Raw genomic sequence first — 6,291 nt, forward strand, 5'->3', positions numbered from 1 at the left:
CCGCCGCCGCCGAGCCAGCCCCCACCCGCTTCGTCTCTCGGCCCCTCCCTCTCTCCTTCCCTCCCAGCCTCCCTCCTCCCTGCTCTTGGTTCCCTCCCTCCGTTCTCTCCCCCCACCCACCGCCTCTTTTTTTTCTCCTTCTCCCTCTTCGGTCCTTTCAGACCCTGCTTTCTCGCTCTCTCTCGCTCGCTTGTTCTTTTTCCTCTTTCCGTGTCTCCCTCCAGCCTTCCTTTGGTTTCCTTTTTCTCTGAACCTTTCCCAGTCTCTCTTCTCACCTCCCTCCACCACCACCCCCAACTTTACGTTCTTTCCCTCGTCTCTCTCCGTTTCCTCCTTTCTCTCTCTTGCCCCTCTCTATCTCTTTTCGCTATTTTCTCCTCCTTTTAACCTCCTGTGTCTGCCCTCCTCTCTCATCCCTACTCCCCCTCTCCCTCGGGTGGGTCAGAGTAGCCTGCGTTCCGCCTCCGTCTCCCAGCTCCGGTCTGGCGATCCCCCCCCGGGGGTCAGGAGGGCCGGGGGAGCCCCCGGGCCGTGCTGGTGACAGGCTGAGGAAGGAGGGAGAGGAACGAGCCAGGGCTGGAGACGAGGGCTTGAGAAACAGCTGGGCAGGGGGCGGGCAAGAAGGCCGGGAACTCAGACTGTCAGGCCTCTAGGCCAGCTGAGCCATGCCGGGTAAGACGAGGAAACTGAGGCCCTGAGAGAAGAGAGCAGGGACTTGCCTTGCTGAGGTCTACTCCAGAGGCAAGGCCTAGACCATCACTGCTCCTCGCAGCCTGGGAAGGACTCCTCCGCTGACAGAGGCCCATCCACTGCTTCCAGCCTCTCTGCCTGGCCCAAGCCCCAAGCTCCCAGGGCCGCCAGGAAGAAGCCTTCTCCCTCCAACAGCACCTTACGCCACTCCACTGCCCGCACGGTGTTCTTAGGGGTTCTGAGCCAGGCAGAAGGGAGCACCTGGCTTGGAAGTGACAAAGGGAACCCCTTCTTCCCACCCCCACTCCTCCAAGCAATGAGGGACTTACCTACTACTGCTTATCAGGGATGGAGTAGCAGCAGGGTGCTTTGCTTGTGTGGTTTGTCTCCTTTTCTCCTTGAACTACAATGAGAGCAGGAAGGCCCAGACTTGGAAAAGGTGCTGTACACACCTCAGGAGAATAATTATTTTGTGAATAAGGCAGACACATTGTCTGAGGCTTTGGGAAATGCATGTCTGTACATGTGTCTGAGCACCTAGCCCTCTCAGTTCAACCATTGATAATGGACTTCATTCTGGGTCTGATGGGGCAAGTCCCACCCCTAGAAGTTTTTCCTGGCACTTCCCCATTTCAGCCCAGTGGGATCCAGAGGAGAGGTGTAGGGTTCCGGTTCCCATGGACCCCGTTCTGCAGCTCTGCTTTGTCAAGACAGGATCATGTTTCTCCTAGTTTCATCCCTAATTGCTGGGGCCAGAGTTTGTTCCCCTTCAGTACTGTCCCTTCCGTGGTACCAACCAGAAGCAGACCCTCCATCCAGCCCCTGGGTAGAAACCTACCTTGGGATATTGACAAAACCCCACACAAGTATCACACCGAGTTACCTGCCTTGGGACATCAAATCAAATAATTAAACCCATGCCTCGGCCTCTGTTGTTCACACCACACAACCAGAAGAGTCTGGTCAGGACTGGGGCCAGGTTGAAGCCAGTGAGACACACCTAGGGCACAAAATTCAAGGAGGTGCTCACTCTCTGGGTCGTGCAGTCAAATCTTAGGGCTATCACCAGCCACCTGTGTCACCTTGGTCCATCGCTGCCCCTCTCTGGCCTTTCGTTTTCCCACCTGACTCTGAAGAGGCTGAAATAGATGTTCTCTAAGGGTTTCTCCAGCTCTCAGGCAATGCAGTTTGTGGGTATCAGAGATGCTAAAGGTTAAGAGAATGGGTTCTAACTTTCTCGGTTTGTATTCCTGCTCCACCACTTACTAATTATGACACTGGACAGCCACTTAACCTCTCCAGCTTCAGTTTCCCTATCAGTTAAATGGGAATGATAACATTACTGTGAGCCCTGTGAGGAAATATTACACGTAGTAGCACGGGATAACTGTTAGCAACTAATATAATACAAGATAGGTTTTTGAATATCTTTTCTTCATCCTCACATTCCCTTTTGGATTATGAGTTGCAACTCCCACCTTCTCAAACTTCCAGTTTTAACAGGTTTGGGGAGGTGGGCAGTTCTTCCTGGATAACCATTGCCCCCCACTCAGCAAGCAAATGCATGGGAAGCAACCCACTTCCCTGTCTCTCTCTCACACACTCCCATGCTGCCAGGCGTGAACTGCGTGGCTGAGTGTCGCTGGCTCCCTCCACGTGGGGCTGAGGATTGCCTGGTGTTCTGTCATACTCTAAAAAGCCACACGGATCTATAAAGCTACACCTTCTCCACCCAGCTGGCAGGCCTCCAAGGACACATGTCCCAACAGAGCCAGGAACACTTTTAGCAAATATCTCTGAGGGTCAGCTCCAGGTCACGCTGGAGCCCGCCATCCATCATTCGTTTGCCAGTCCTTGAGAGCCTGCTTATGGGAAGCACTGCTTTGCACATCCTATTACTGTATAATGTTCAACCCAACTGCAACAAGTTTATTTTGGAGTTTTGACAACATCTAGGACCGCTCTACTCATCTGAAGGTATAACTGGAGACTAAAGTCCACTCTTCTAAGCTATAAGCCCTGATCTCTGACAGCTTACACTCTAACCGAGCAAGAAGACATTAAAACAGAGGAGTCGAGTGAGGTGATTGAGAGCAGGAGCCCTGGAAGCATCTGCTTGAGTTCAAATCCTGGCCCTGTCACTTGTTAGCTATGTGACCTTGAGTGGGTGACTTCATTTATGCCTCCGTGTTCTCATCTGCAAAATGGGAACAATAATGAGGTAAGCACTGCTATCATCCTCATCTCTTGGGGGAAACCAAGGCTCAGAGAGAATCCCCTGGCTGAGGGTCACACAGAAAGTAAGTAGAGCCCAAGCAGAATTAACTTCATAGCCCTGGCTCCCACCCTCTACCTTCTCCTCTCAGCCTCTCTAATCCTTCTTTCTACGAGGCTCCAGAGTGTATCTTCTCCATGGGGGTGGCATCTGAAACCCAGATCCATTTCCATCTCTGCACACTTCAGCCTGGACAGGGGTGGGAGGTGAGGAGGCCAAAACTCTGGTGACCAAGGTAGGAGGATCTCCTCCCTCTCAGAAGTAGATTGTCAGAAGGCTAGGATGCTGCGCAGAATGTCCAGGCTCAGACCATGATAGTCCACATGTTTTCCTTACTCAAGTGTGCAGGAAATTCCCTTCGTTTTCCTTCCCTCTCTCTCCTTTCCTTGCTGAGGGATCCCCCTTTTCCCCTCCCTCTTCCTGCAGAGCGCTGGCTCAAAGTCCCAGGGAGGAACACCCAACACACGCCAGGGATGGCTAGAATCTGTGAGTGGTGGAAAGATTTTTGGAACTTGCAAGGTCTTTTTTTTTTTTTTTTTTTTTTTGCGGTTAAGCGGGCCTCTCACTGCTGTGGCCTCTCCCGCTGCGGAGCACAGGCTCCGGACGCGCCGGCCCAGCAGCCATGGCTCACGGGCCCGGCCGCTCCGCGGCATGTGGGTTCTTCCCGGACCAGGGCACGAACCCGTATCCCCTGCATCGGCAGGCGGACTCTCAACCACTGTGCCACCAGGGAAGCCCTTGCAGGGTCTTTTAAACTCCTCAAGTGACACCTGACATATTAGAGCACTTGAGAAAATGTCTATCTTTCCACCAGACTCTAAGATTTGGGGTCTTATTTACCTTCATGCCTATTATGAAGCCTCACAATGGGCCTTGCCTTGTATAAAGCATAAGTAAAATATTTACAATTTATTAATAAGGCCTATACATGATCTCATTTAAAACTCCCAACAATGCTATACAGCAGGCATTATTATCCCCCTTTCCAAAAGGGTTAACTGAGGGTCCAAGAGGTAACTACCCAAGGCCACATAGCCAGAAAGTGACAAAACCCAAATTTGAACTCCAGACTTTTCAAAACTCTGTCCTCCATGCTATAGTGTCTCTCACTGCAGGGCCGGGACTAGGGTAAGGCAAGCAAAGGGCCAACTCTACCCTTGCACAACCGTGAGAAAAAGCAATCTTTGGATACTTCCAAAGAATTAGAGGGGACTGTGGGATCCCTGGGTCCTAGCCATTGACAAGGTGCAAAGAAGAAACTGTGGAGCAGGCAGAATCTAAGGCAACTCACCAGTGCTACATCAGCTCACACAACACACACTAACACAGTACACCCAGCAAGCACATCCTCAAATATGCCCACACACAACAACCCTGCCCAGGACACAAATTTCTAAGAGATAACAACCCAACACTCCTACATATACACCAACACAGCCCAAAAAATGCCTACATGCGTGTATAATACAATTCCTGCACTCACTTAAAGACAGGGGAGGGAGACAGAGGATCAGGAAAAACTCAAGTGGAATGACTATTTCACAAGCTTTTTATGAACCCACAACCACCAATCGAAGTCTTGATTAACTTGGTTGTATTTATTAAATCATGTTCAATATTTAATAACTTTGAATATGGATTGAATATTTAATGAGATTGGTTGAGATCTATTTACGCATAAACGTCAGAAGTGCCAATCTCTTTGAATCGAGAATTGAGTTTGTGAATCGTTCTCAGAGGCTAGTGCTGGAGATCTCTGAATTCTACATTTCATGGGTTTCTTGAAAGTATAGGTTATCATCATGAAATCGTTACACTATTTGTTATGATGCTCCACTATTATAGATTATTATACAGTCCCAAGAAATGTGGCATTTAGACACCAGATTTTCTTGCATCCAGGCAAACTCGGATTGGGCCTCTTGTTCTCTTTCCTCCATGTTTACCAGGAAAAGAGACCAAATATGATACTGTGAAATGCATCTTGTCTCAAGCCCTTAGTCCTTCCACAGGCACAAGATGATCTGGAAGCAACTTATGTGGCATACTTTGCCCAAGACCAATTTGTCCAAGGGAGGAAACTCTGCTTTGTGCAATGGAGACAAGCAACATGAATTTCTGATTCTTTTTTATTGCAGTAAAAGGATCGGATGCAAAATGAGGCCTTCTGAGGCATCATGGAGATTCGGGAAAATCCTCGGAGTATTTGAGATTCTGGAAATCAATGAATCAACTTAATATACCCATATGTGCAGATTTTACATAAGTTACAGTTATATCATGGATGCTCTCTGGGTAAAAAGTCATTATAAAATGTGGTTTGTTAGGGGGCAAATTTAAATCATTGGAAATACCTCCTATACCACAGCAGTCTGCAGCCCAGCAGGATATAAACTGCTTATAAAAGGGAGCAAATGCATTCTTCATCAAATAACTCATCTCATCCACACACCCGTGTCATATTCTGATTTGCTTTGATTTGGGGTCCAAAGTAAATATAAATAAATGTTCCCAAAAGAATAGTAATGACAATAAAACCATTTGGTGGAGAGTAAACCTCTGACTCAAGTCAATGTCGGCATATTTCTTCGATATTATAGCATTTCTAAATTTTATTTGCAACAGTTAATTGGGGAAACTATACCTCTAAACACATCCCCCCCCACCACCATCTTCAATAATCTGTCAACCATTACATCCTACCTGGTAGCCGCACCAGTTTACTGCAGGTCCTGAAGTCAATACAGTGTTCTGGGCCCCCTGGTTTTATTTCTGCTGTTCTCAGAACCTGAACACCCTTCCCATCTTCTCTCAAGCTTGGCAAACTCCAGTCTCATCCTTTAAAAGTCTGCTCACTGACAAGGCCTTCCTCGGCCCCCTCACCCTACCTGGTTACCTACTTCAATTAGCACTCTTCTCACTGTCGTTTGACAGTGGTGAACTGAATGATAAATTCCATAAAGTCATTTCAATATCTCCAGTGTCTTGCACAGTGCCTAGCCATGTTGGATGGATGGATGCATGGATGGTATAACTTGGATGGTTGCATGGATGGGTGAATGGCTGGTTGAACTTGGAAATAAAGGCACATTTTTAAAAAATAAATTTATTTATTTTTAATTTTTGGTTGTGTTGCGTCTTTGTTGCTGTGCGCAGGCTTTCTCTAGTTGCAGTGAGCAGGGGCTACTCTTCACTGCAGTGCACAGGCTTCTCATTGTCATGGCTTCTCCTGTTTCAGAGCTCGGGCTCTAGGTGCACAAGCTTCAGTAGTTAGGGCACGTGGGCTCAGTAGTTGTGGCCTGCGGGCTCTAGAGCGCAGGCTCAGT

The sequence above is a fragment of the Lipotes vexillifer genome, unplaced genomic scaffold, assembly GCF_000442215.2.
Source record: "Lipotes vexillifer unplaced genomic scaffold, Lipotes_vexillifer_v1.1 scaffold713, whole genome shotgun sequence".
Classification (NCBI taxonomy): domain Eukaryota; kingdom Metazoa; phylum Chordata; class Mammalia; order Artiodactyla; family Lipotidae; genus Lipotes; species Lipotes vexillifer.